Below are 12544 nucleotides of genomic sequence, written 5' to 3'. Positions count from 1 at the left end.
TAGTATTGTTGTGGTTGATGTTTTAAAATATTGTACAACATAAAAGGCCAATTCTTCAGTTAACATTTGAGACTGAGGTGGGAATGACTCATAACAACAGTAAAAAAATGGACTGACAATATGGCTCAGGAACTAACGGTACTTGCTGCCAAATCTGAAGACCTGAGTTCAATCACCAACAACCATATGATGTAAGAAGAAAACAGGTCCCAAAATTAGTCCTTTGCTCTCTGCCTTAGTGTCACAAGAGTGTCTGTCTATACACATGCATAAATAAAATGTAATTTTTTAAAAATCTAAGGGCTGGAAAGATGACTCTTCAAAAAACATTGGTTTATTCCCAGCATTCACATTGTAGCTCCCATCCATCTGTAACTCCAGTTCCAGGACTTCCCATGCCTTCTTCTGATCCTGAAGACACCAGATTTAGATACAACCACCCTTCTTTTGTTTCTCTGCTGGAGACAAGACATTACTCCTTGTCTCTGGAGTCTGGATAGCTCATTGGATGACTGAGGCAGACACTGAGGCTTAGATTCATGGACCACTCCTTAGGAGGCAGAGATCTCACCTGATGACTATGCATCAGAACCCCTCATAATGTTTAAGTATCCAGTGTTTTTCTCCAGCCCAGACTCAATGACCTAAAATTGATGTTGATGGGGTCTTAGTTACTATGTTTTCTTTCTCAGTGTTAAGGATGAAACCTAGAGCCACATTCATGATAGATTGAACATTCTACCATTGCACTACACTCAAACCTGGAATTATTTTTAATTCCATGAGTGATTTTAGTCTATAACATGTTAATGATTGTTATTAAATAAGAGAACAAGAGGGTAGGTTCAAAGCCTGTCATGTCAGGAGACAACATCACCACCTGATGAACCATCAACATCACAACTATTGAACCATGGTGTCAATAGAGGTCTCCAGAAACTATCCAATCACCAGAGACTCAGCATCAACCCTACTGGCATCTAGAGCAGCAATCACCAGAGACATGATACTACCTGCACTTGCAGGAGTGACCACCAGAGGGGTGGCCATGCCTGCAGCAGGAGGAGCTACCACCTGAACCTTGGACCCATCTGAACCTGGAGAAGTGAGCACCAGAGATTCAGCCATGCCTGCAACTAAATGAGTGTTCATTGGAAACACTGCTACCAGTCACATCAACTGAAGAAAGAGGGGCCTCCTGAAGAACAGGGTCCACCTATACTAATGGGAGGAAGAGATGGGTAGACAACAAGGTAAGAATATGCTGAACAACAGAAAGAGCAATACAACACTACAAGAAACAAGTGGTTCTACAGCAAGAAAATGAGAACATCCTAACTTAGATGAAGTAGAAGAAAATGACACTAAAAATAACTTTATGGAGATGATTGAGGCACTTAAAGAGGAAACAAAATTTTCCCTTGCAGAAATGGAAGAAAAAATTGGAAGAGATAAAAAAAAACTCTTTAAAAAAAAAACAAGAAAAAGCAGTCAAACAAGTGAAGTCAACAGTTCAAGACTTAAAAACTGAAATAGAGGCAATAAAGAAAACCCAAACTGAGGGAGCTCTGGTAATGGAAAATCAGGGTAAATGATCAGTAACTATAGATGCAAGCATAAGCAACAGAATTCAAGAGATGAAAGAGAGAATCTCAGGCATTGAAGATACCATAGAACAAACAGATTCATCAGCCAAAGAAAATGTTAAATCCAACTAATGGTTAAAACAAAATATCCAGGCAATCTGAAACACCATGAAAATACCAAAACTAAAAAAATATAGAGAAAGGAGAAGTGCAGTTCCAAAACACAAAAAAACCATATTCAACAAAATCATAGAAGAAAACTTTTCCAACCTAAAGAAGAACATTCCTATATAAATACAAGAAGCTTACAGAACACCAAATAGACTGGACCCAAAAAATCCCCTCACCACGTAATAGTTAAAGCACTAAACATAGAGAATAAAGAAAGAATATTAAGAGCTGCAATGGAAAATGTCAAGAAATATATAAAGGCAGATCTATCAGAAGTTAACCCAAATTCTCAGTGGAAACAATGAAAGCCAGAAGTTCATGGTCAGGTGTTATGCAGACACTAGGAGACCACAGATGCTGGCCCAGACTACCATATCCAGAAAAAATTTCAATCACCATAGATGGAGAAAACAAAATTCCATGAGAAAACCAGATTTAAGCAATGCCTATTCACAAATTCAGTTCAACGGAAAGTACTAGAGGAAAAACACCAACCCAAGGAATTTAGGTACATCAACAAAACACAGGCAATAGATAATCCCACACAAGCATATCCCTAAGAAGAGAAACACACACACACACACACACACACACACACACACACACACACACACACACCAAACAACAACAACAAAAACAAAAATAACAGAAACTAGCAATCACTGGTCATTATTATCCCTTAATATCAATGGACTCAACTTGCCTACAAAAAGATACAGGCTGACAGATTGGATATGAAAACAGAATCCATCCTTCTCTTGCATACAAGAAGCACACCTTCACTTCACAGACAGACATTGCCTCAGAGTAAAGGGTTGGGGAAAGATTTTCTATTCAAATGGTCCTAAGAAACATTCTGGTGTAGCTATCCTAATATCTAAGAAAATGGACTTTAAACTAAAAGTAATCTAAACAGATGAATAAGGTCATTTCATATTCATCACTGGAAAAATGCATTAAGATGAAGTCTCACTTCTGAACATCTATGCTCCAAATACAAACATGTAAAAGAAACATTGCTAAAACTTAAATCACATTTCAAGCCCCACACACTAATACTGGGAAACTTTAATACCCCCACTCACACCATTGGACAGGTCTACCAGACAGAAACTTAATAGAGAAATAAAATAACTGGCATGTTATGATTCAACTGGGCCTAACACACATCTATAGATCATTCCACCCAAATGCAAAGTATATACCTTTTTTCTCAGCACCCCATGTAACCTTCTCTAAAATTGGCCACATACTTGGTAACAAAACAAACCTCGACAAATATTTTAAAAATTGGAACAAACACCTGTAACCTTACTGGCTCACCATGGCTTAGGTTACAATTTCACAACACTAATTCCAGAAAATCCCATAAACTCATGAAAATTGAACAAGGCTCAACTGAATCACCACTGGGAAAAAGAAGAAATAAAAAAAGAAACTAAAGACTTCCTAAAATTCAAAGAAAATGATGGCACAACATACCCAAATTTATGGGACAGATGAAAATTATGATAAGAAAAATGTTCGTAGCAGTAAATGAATACAAGAAGATACTAGTGACATTCCACACTAGTGTATTAACAGAACAACTGAACAGTCCAGAACAAAAATGTAAACTTATTTAGGAGGAATAGACAACTGGAAATAATCAAATGGATGCCTAAACTCAATAAAATAGAAACAAAGAAAGCAATACAAAGAATCAATGAGACAACTGCAGTAAGAAGAGGCAGGCTGTGTCCAGCCGCCCGGCTAGCTTAGACCCCGAAATAATTGTATTAATTAAACACTGCCTGGCCAATTATCTGTAGCCTCTTATTGGCTAACTCTCACATCTTGATTAACCCATTTCTATTAAATCTGTGTATCACCACATGACTGTGGCTTACTGTCAAAATTCTAACCTACGTCCATCTCAGGCCAGAGATTCATGGCATCTGCTACACTTCCCTTCTTCACAGCATTCTGTTCTGTCTACTCCACCCACATAAGGGTTGCCCTACGAAAGGGTCAAGGCTGTTTTCTTTATTCAACCAATGAAAGCAACAGGTAGAAAGAAGACCCTTCTATACCATTTCCCCTTTTTCTGTTTAAGCAAAAAGGAAGGTGTTCACCTTAACATAGTAAAATTACATATAACAAAGCAGTTATCAAGCAAGAATTACAGTTACAATATTTAGATCTACTTTATCTTTTATCATAATGAAGGAAAACTATAACTATCCATTCTTCAACTCCATCAAAGACTCTATCCAGAAGGATATAATAATACCTATGTAAACCGGAAATAAGCAATTTCAAAAACTCTAGAAATGACAGAGACATCTTCCTGCCTGGATAGTCACCCAAAGTTATTCTGTACCGTTGGGGCATCCATCTTTAGCCTACAGGCCCGTAGTATCCAGTAGACTTTTCCATGAAGCAGGAAATTTCAAACACAGTTCAGTCACTTTCTTCTGTATCCTGCAGAATGTCTCGCAGACTCTTTCATGAAGCAGGAACCCTGAAGGACCATCTCAACTTTAGGCAAGTTCAGCAGTCCTCTCTCTGTGGGTTCTTCATGCAACAGTCCAGGCAAAAGCAGTTTCTTGCCCAAAAGGCTAACCAACCCCATAAGGAGCCTCTTTGATGCCCATCTTCCTCTTGAATTAGATTGGTGCTGCCAGGAGGAGACATGTCTCATTGTCATGAAAAGCCCTAAATTATTAAAACATTAAATACCATATTCTGTAGTCTTTGAAAGATTTGAGGAATGCCTATCTAACTGAAATATATCTCTATAAATCTAGAAAATCTAACTAACATGACTACAAGCTTGACTATTATTGATGATTATCCATTAACAACCTATATTTCCTAATTATACATTACATTTTTAAATGAACTATACAATCACAATACCTTAATCAAGATCAGAAACACATATACATATAACAAAATTAACCTTAAGTTTATATCAATAAAGCAAAATCAATATCAATGCAAATTATCCATATCTATATCATATCTCCCTTTAAATGTAAAAGAGCATTTATAAACAATATTTAGGAATATGGGCACAGTTTTTTTTCTCTCCAAACTGCTTTGTGCTGTATGGGGGCACTGTTAATCAGGTCCTTTATGGTATATCCTATGTGCTAGGTTCATCTCAGTCTGTAGTTGAATGAAGTAATTTTTTGAGGGTGTTTACAGCAACCTTTTAGGAGGACATGGTCTATCATACCATATTGGTCTAGAAGCAATCCACAGGGTCTCATCTTCTGTGAAAACAAAAGAAGAACCTCTTTTCCAAAGCATCATATCCTTAGACCCAAATTTGGAAGTCATGATACCTTTAGAACATACATTATGGTTTAGCTGGCTCCAACTTCATGGGGTGAATATCCTCTAGGGGGATTCGTGGATGAGGGAGCTAAAAACTATCAATAAAATGTCCTCATTCTCTTTGTGTTTCTATTCTCTTTGGAGAGAGCTGTGTAGACTGAAGAGGACCCTAATATTGAGGACAATAAAGATCACCCAAAGGGAGACAGGAGTGTATTGAAGTAGGGATTCAGAGTACTTTCTGACGATCTCACATGAAACGCTTCTTTAAGTCTAATTATTCTCTTCAAATGTCACCATATCTATTGTTGGAACTGTTTAATACTCTGAAGTATTTTAAATTATGATCCAGTGAGAACTATGTGCATAGAGGAGATTCCAGGTCACCCCCATAAGACTTCAGGGTGAGGGACAAAATGACTGACTTCTAGTGTGATAGGGCCTCTCTGGCGCTCGCAAGCTGAATGTAGCCCTCTGGGAAGGAAGATGGGATTTTCCAGGAGGTGTGGATGAGCCAGTTTCACTGTAACTCCCTGAAAATTTGAACCAAGAGTTTCTGTATAGGCAAAAAGCTCATTTATGCTCATGGATTGTCAAATATTAAGATTATGTGATAACTCAGAACTTCTACCAGGAGTCCCAAGTGTTTCCACAGCTCATGAAAAGGATGTTTGGTTCTCAACAATGGCAGTAGAATCCAGGTCTAAAGAGACTACTACTTGAAATAGCCACTAGGGGGTAGTGTAGACCTTGTTGGAGCCCACTATGTCCAGAAAGTGGATACTGTCCTCTGATAGTGATGATGGCTCAGCAGTCCTAACTAGGATAGTGATGATGGATCAGTAGTTAGGATAGGGATGATGGATCAGTAGTTAGGATAGGGATGATGGATCAGTAGTTAGGTCAGTGATGATGGCTCTGCAGCTAAGATAGGGATGATGACTCAGTAGTTAGGAACCTGCCTGCTCTTCCAGAGGACTGGGGTTCAATACCCAGTACCCACAAGGCAGCTCACAACTGACTGAAACTCCAGTTCCAGTGGATCTAACACTTTCATATAAACATAAGTTGAAGCACGATTAACAAAAATTTAGGGTCAGAAATTGTGGTTCAACCTGAAGAACTGAAAAACAAAACAGCCAGCCACTGGCTCTTACCTCAACCTCAGTCTGAAATGCCAGATCCTGCCTCCCAGAATCTCAGAAGGAGACTGTGTCTGAGAGCTGTCTCTTCCCATCATATTCCTCTTTAGGACTGAGATTAAAGGCATGCACCACCCAATTTCTATGGCAACTAGTGTGGCTACTGTGAATAAAGGTGCGTGTCACTGTGACTATTGGAATTAAAGGTGTGTGTTACCATAATCTGGTCTATAAGGCTGACCAGTGGGACTATTTTATTCTCAGTTTGTTAGGCAGTTTTAATTTATTAAAACACAACTGAAATGCCACTACAATAAGTGCTCACAAACACCAGGGCATATAAAACAAAAGGAGAAGAGGAGGAGGAAGAGAAGGAAGAGGAGGAAGAAGAAAATGGTAATGATGATGATTTTGATGATGATGAAAAAGAAGGGGAAGTTATTAGAACAGTGTGGTGGGGTCTGTACAAGAAAGGGATGTGTGATATCAATGGGTTGCAGACTCTCTGGATCTCTCACCTATACCCAGGAAACAGGGTATCTCTGTCCTTGTCCTCTTGATGACACAGAAACTAAACTGAAGGGCTATGGGAGATGATGCAGACTCAAGTTAGAGACTCTCCGGACATGAGGCCCTGGACCAGCATCCCACCTCCTCCTGAGCATTATCAGGACCCTGGGCTTCTTCAAAGGTGTTTCTGAAAGATGGTCCTCAGATCTTCAGAGGATGGCAGGTGTGCCCCTGTCCTTGATTTTATCCTTCTCTGCCCTTGGTATTTCTCCCTTCACACTTCCCAGTAGAAATATTATGTTTCCTTCTCTATTTCCTCAGCATCTCATAAAGTTTGAGCCCATGGCATCCCTTACCTAACTCCATCGGGTTCTAGGCATTGGTTCAGTTTCAATGCAGTCTCTAAGAGCTCAAATGTTGTACCCAAAGCCCACCGGGCCCTGGGGATAATTGTATCATGTGATGAAATTGCCAGGGCTTCTGGCCTCTGTACTCTCCTGGTTCACAGGTAGAAGGGAACTTGAGGAAAGAGACAGACTTAGGCTTAAACAAGTTCAGGGCCTCATAGCCTCAAGCTTACCATTTTCCCCATCGTTGGTTCTGAACCATCTGAGAGATAGGTTACATGAAAGGACAGGATTAGGATCAAAATGTTGTCTGGAGCTAGAGTTGGCTCAGTCATTGAGTGCATTCCACTCTTACAGAGGACGAGGGTCTGATTCACAACACCCATATCTGATGACTCACCACTGGCTCTGAGTCCAACTCCAGGACTCCCACACGGTCTTCTAGCCTTGTCAGGCACATGAACTCATTCCACCACATTCCGGGAAAGAAAGAAGGGACAGTATCTCAGAGCAGTCCAAGTGAGGGGAGAGAAATACTTTTGTTTTCCTTTTCCCCATCTGGGCGGAGCCCTCCCTGGTGAGTTAGTACTCAGGCTGACTTCCTGCTCTCAGCTGTGTCAGCTTGCAGCTCACAGTCTGCAAGTCTGTGAGGAGACCAAGAATCAGAGCTCCCCCTCCCAAGCCCCAAGCAGTTGGGAGACAGAAGGTGGCAGCTTCAGCAACAGGTGAGTCTTTCTCCCTCTGTAACTTTGCCATCTGACAGCTTGGGTGATTTCATGTCTTGATTAAGTAGGTGCAGCTTCAGTCAGTCCAAAGCCCTGGACACGAAGAAGTTCTGCACTGTAGTTAGAGAGAGACAAGAGAATGGGAGGGAAATGGAGAGAGACAGAGACACAGAGGCAGTCAGAGTGTGACAGACAGACAGAGGGTGACAAAGACACACAGAGAGACAGCGAAACAGAGACAAGCAGACACACAGAGAGAGAAAATACCCGGAGATTTTGAAATTGAGTAAGATATCTGCCTGCAAGGCCAGCTTGCCATAACACACAGTCATAACGTTCTTGTGTGCAACACAGACAGGAGACTCTGGTCACAGCTCCCAGGGATTCCTGGTGACCTCTGTGACACAGTTCTGTTGTTATCTCCTGAACTCTGCCTCTCTCTGCTTTCACTAAGATCCCTCAGGGAAGAAATTAAAATAACAGAGTCCCTGTGTTAACAGCTGGTTCCCCTCTGTCCTGGTCTCCTACCTGTCTGGCAGAACTTGTCACATAGAAAGCTGTCCCCAGGGTCACTCCTGGTCTGAGTTCTCACAGTCAGATTTGGATCCAAGGAAGGAAAAAAAGGCAAGAAAGGCCCTGGCTAGCAGCGGCCATGTCAAGCTGCACGTTTTTCTTTCCACCTCAGCGCCCTGTCCTAGGAGGTGACTCCTCTGACAAGGACATGGCCGACCTCTGTCTGCTCCACAGTGGTGATCAGATGTGCTCCTCAGAGACAGGGCCAGTCGGGGTGTTTGCTCCTGCACAGGAAGGGACACATTTCCTGGACTGCCATTGAACCTAGGGCCTTGACTGTGCCTGACTATATATTTCTATCTATTTTAAGGATTTTAGAATCCGTGTTTTGCTATGTTACTCAGGCTGGACTGAACTCATTCCACAGTGCTGAATGGCCTTGAACTTATGATCCTGGTGCCTCAGTCTTTTGAATGAGTGGGGATACAGGCCACTGTTTAAAAGCTTTCTATCTTGTGGAATTATAGAAAGTATAAAACCACTTTAACTGTCCCCTATACACAATCCGCAAAGCTCTTACTCTTGGCTTCAGCCTTTACATATGTATATTAGACAGTGTCTCTTGGTCTTTTTGTTATGTAGTGTAGGCTGTCTTAAAACTTGTTATATAGACTAGGCTGGCCTGGGACTCACAGCAGAGATCACAGCTTCTGCCTCCCAGGTACTGGGATAAAGGTGTGTTCCTTATGCCTGGACCTTCCTTATCTTCTAAAACATTTACTGTGAGTGTTTGTATGAGTGTGCCTGTGTGCATGAGGTTGTGCTTGTGGGAGAGACAGAGAGTCAGTCACAGTGACAGAGACACAGAGAGAGCCATTAGGTCAGGTGCCTTTGGAGGCCAGAAGAAGGTATCAAATCCCTGTAGTTGGAGTTTCAGATCAGTCTGAGCTGCCAGACATGGGCGCTGGGAACTAAGCTTCCATCCTTTGGATGAGTAGTCAGTGCTCTTAACGTCTTTTTATCTTTTCCTATGCTTTTCTGTGCTTAAACATTTTCATAAGTATGTAGTGTGTATTTTCATTTTGTAATACTGTTCTGTGTTTTGAGTCCTAGAGCATGTAAAATGTAGAAACCTTATTGAAATTTGCACAGAATGTTTGTACATTTTCTTTATCCTTTTTTACCAGCTACCCACTCTTCAGAGCACTTTTATATGAACCGAGAGATTCATAATCTTATTATGGTCACGTGTGCATGTGTGTGCTTGTGTCATGGAGTCAGAGGACACTGTAGAGGAGTTGGTTCTTTCCTTCTACCTCGTGGTTTGTGGGGATCTAACAGATCCTTGGTTGCTGGGTCATTTACTAAGTCATCTTGTCAGTCCTCATTGTGAGTTTGAAACCAGTCTGCTTTTGATGGGTATTTTGGTCACTATCAGAGTTCACTGTCATCAACAAGCTGTAAGAACAGAGGTCACATAATTCATTTCCTTTAATTTCACTTGTCTTGTGTCTAAAACAAACAAGAGTGGAATCCCTGAGTCAAAGGGCAGCAGTGACCACTTGCTCACAGACGCCGTCACACGGCCTGTGAGGAGGCAGTGTCAGTGCTCTTCCTGCCAATAGCAAACGAGATGAGGAGTCTCCCTCTCTCTGCCCGAGAACCAGAAGTGACAGAGATGTGTGCTCATTTGCATTCTCCCTATTAAGTATTATCTTAATTAGAATACTTTATTTCTGTGAAAGACACCATGACACAGTCAACTCTTCTAAAGAAAAACATTTAGTTGGGGTGGCTTGATTATACATTCAGAGGTTCAGTGCATTAGCATCAGGATGGGGAGCAAGGCAGCATGCAGGGAGATGCAGTGCTGGAAGTGAGAGTCCTATATCATGATTCAGAAGCAGCAGGAAGTTGATTTACTGCCACTCTGAGTAAAGATTGAGAAAAAGACCTCAAAGACTGACTCCACAGTGACATACTTCCTCCAACAAGGCCAAACCTCCTAATAGTGCAAGTCCCTTAGGGAGCCATTTTCTTTCAAAACTCCACAAGTAGAAAATGAGTTGCTTTTCCTGTGCTCTGGCTGGGAAATTCCCTTCCCTAGGACTGGTTTAGTTTTCACTGCCCTGAATCAGATGTTATCCCGTCTTCTGTGCGTTTGCTAAACATGCTGGGAACTGTGGGTAAGACCCTCCTGTGTGACTACATTGCACTTTGTTTGGTGAGTTCTGCTTTCTACAAAGTTAAAATTGAAATGTAGTATTGATCTTGTAAGAAAGAAGCATCTGCAAATAAAGCCATACCGAAGGTACTGACGAATCTAGCAAGCACCTTTGTGGTTTAGCGTTTCCACCTGCAGAATCTGGGTCTGAACCTAGAGCTTCTTCCTTAGCAGACAAGTTCTCTACCCCTGAGCTATAACCGCCAAGCCCCCTTTTTACTTTTGAATTTTGAGACATAGTTTCAATCAGTTGCCCAGGCTGATCTTAGTCTATCTTTATTCAGAGAAAGTTTCTTTTCTTATATCTGTCTCCATTTTAGGCAAAAATATTCTACACTGGAACCACATTAGCCTCCCCAGTTCTCACTGCCCCTGAAGTTTTCCTCTTTCTGATTTTTAACTTCCCACCCATAAGAGCTGTCTCCAACTCTTCCTCCATGACAAAACCTTAGTTTTGAATAGGCTTGTTTTTTGTCATTTCTAAATTTAAAAAAATTTCTGTGTGTGTGTGTGTGTGTGTGTGTGTGTGTGTGTGTGTGTGTGTGTGTGTGTGTGATGGTGCATGTGCAGAGATCAGACAGAGGACACTGTTGGGTGTTGGTCCTCACCTCCCATCCCCTGTGAGGCAGGTTCTCTCCTTTGCCTCTGTGCCCACTATGCTGGTTGGATGGTGAAGATTGCAGGGCTTTTCCTGTCTCCATCTCCTATTGAGCTGCAGACATGCTGGAACTGCAGATATGCCTGTAGTATCTGACTTCTATGTGAGTTCAGGGGATTTGAACTCAAGCCTTTACAGGAGTGGGCCAAGCACTGAGCCATCTCCCTAGTCCTGACTTCTAATTTAGTTTTTGAAATTATTTTATTACTTATGTGTATGGGTGCTTTTCCAACATGTATATATCCATACAACATGCCATGCCTGGTAACCCAGAAAGTCATAAGAGGATGTTAAATTCCCCACCAGTTATAGACACTTGTGAGTCATCATTTGGGTCCTGGGAACTGAATCTGGGTCCTCTGGGAAAGCAGCCAGTGCTCTTAACCCCTGAGCCATCTCTCCATCTCCTAATTTCTAATTTTTAAAGAAACAGATTGTGGTGAGGGTTAAAATGGATCTTGCAAGGGTTTTTAGGTTGTCAACATGCTTTTTTGTAATCTCTTCGGTAGGCTATGTTTGTTAACTTCCTGCTCTTCTTCACGCCATTTATATTTGTCCTTGAGCTCTACAAAGTACTTTGAGGTCAACTAGTACCTAGTGTCTTCTGGTCATTCTTCCAGGTGGGGTCCTCCTGCGTCTTCCAGACTGCTGTCCTTTCTTTACTATCTGCTTGCTGTGCTTTACAGTCCATCTCACTGATGGTTGGACCTGGGCAGCTCACACCAAGCTTAGATTTCCACAAGATGTACTCTGGTGGGGTGTTGCTTTTTTTTTTCTATCTGAGGTTTCATTTTAATTCCTATTGATTGATCACCAAGGGAACACACACACACACACACACACACACACACACGCTCGGTTTCTGGGTTCTATCTTCTCTGCCATCGGCTATGGTGGCCCCTTTGTCATAAAGCAGGAGGTGCCATCACAGTGTGTCCTAAACAGTGAAGCACTGTGGGGTCATTTGAATGAGCATGACACCCATGGACTCATAGATTTGAATACTTGGTCACCAGGGAGCAGCACTGTTTGAAAGGATTAGGAGGTGTGGCCATATTGGAGGAAGTGTGTCACTGGGTGTGGGCTTTGAGGTTTCCAAAAGTCCATTCCAAGTCCCAAAGCCTCTCTTCCTGCTGCCTGGGGATCTGGATATAGAACTCTGGGCTCCTTCTCCAGTGCTTGCTGACCTGATGAGAATGGACCAATCCTTTGAAACTGTAAACAAGTCCCAACTACATGCTTCTCTTTGTTAAGAGCTGCTGTGATCATGGTGTCTCTTCAGAGCAATAGAACACCCTCTGAGACACCCCGTATTGGTGGGATTTCTTTGCTGTTCCCCACACC

At 41.7% G+C, this 12544-nt stretch overlaps 1 protein-coding gene across 3 annotated transcripts in view; it reads left to right on the top strand.

Annotated features, from left to right (window-relative positions):
* The first annotated feature begins 7675 nt into the window (after nt 1–7675).
* The window catches only part of LOC148123271 (nuclear autoantigen Sp-100-like), a 30337-nt gene continuing 25468 nt past the window's right edge, over nt 7676–12544 (top strand). For 2 of the 3 annotated variants that reach the window (XM_087903732.1, XM_087903684.1), the window contains exon 1: nt 7676–7805. The gene's annotated coding sequence lies outside the window, so the exon portion shown is untranslated. The remainder of the gene's footprint in view (nt 7806–12544) is intronic. The other variant, XM_087903702.1, reaches the window with a different exon arrangement.

The sequence above is a fragment of the Myodes glareolus genome, chromosome 1, assembly GCF_982192425.1.
Source record: "Myodes glareolus chromosome 1, mMyoGla1.1, whole genome shotgun sequence".
Lineage (NCBI taxonomy): Eukaryota > Metazoa > Chordata > Mammalia > Rodentia > Cricetidae > Myodes > Myodes glareolus.
The sequence above is the reverse complement of the archived record's forward strand: the minus strand, read 5'-3'. Positions and strand labels throughout refer to the sequence as shown.